This window comes from Cheilinus undulatus, linkage group 5 (genome assembly GCF_018320785.1).
Source record: "Cheilinus undulatus linkage group 5, ASM1832078v1, whole genome shotgun sequence".
Taxonomy (NCBI): Eukaryota; Metazoa; Chordata; class Actinopteri; order Labriformes; family Labridae; genus Cheilinus; species Cheilinus undulatus.
Window position 1 is genome coordinate 22,579,124 of NC_054869.1, and position 429 is coordinate 22,579,552.

The window sequence follows — 429 nt, forward strand, 5'->3', positions numbered from 1 at the left end:
ACAGTGAACAGATCAATTATTCACTGCATTTGACTACGTGACCAGATTAAATAAGTAATTTGTACAGGCAATAAGTTAATTAGTGAAAATGTTATTTGTGCATTTTAGGTGAGGCATAGTGCATATAAGGTGAGGCACTCTAATGACCACTTAACATTCACAGAGTCAGTCTGATGACCGCTCAACATTAATGGAGTTACTCTGAGGACCACTCCACTATCATGAAGTTACTCTGATGACCATTGAACAGTCACGTTGTGTACTCTTAAATTAATTAATGCAGCGGCAGAATAAGGAACCGCGTTCGTTATGGAACATCTTGTTAATACACGATCTCTGGAGGGGGTCCCCCCCCCCCATTCCTGGGAGGAGCCTGAAATCCTCCCCCCTGCACATGTTTACTATCCCTGTAAGGAGGAGGTGGTGGGC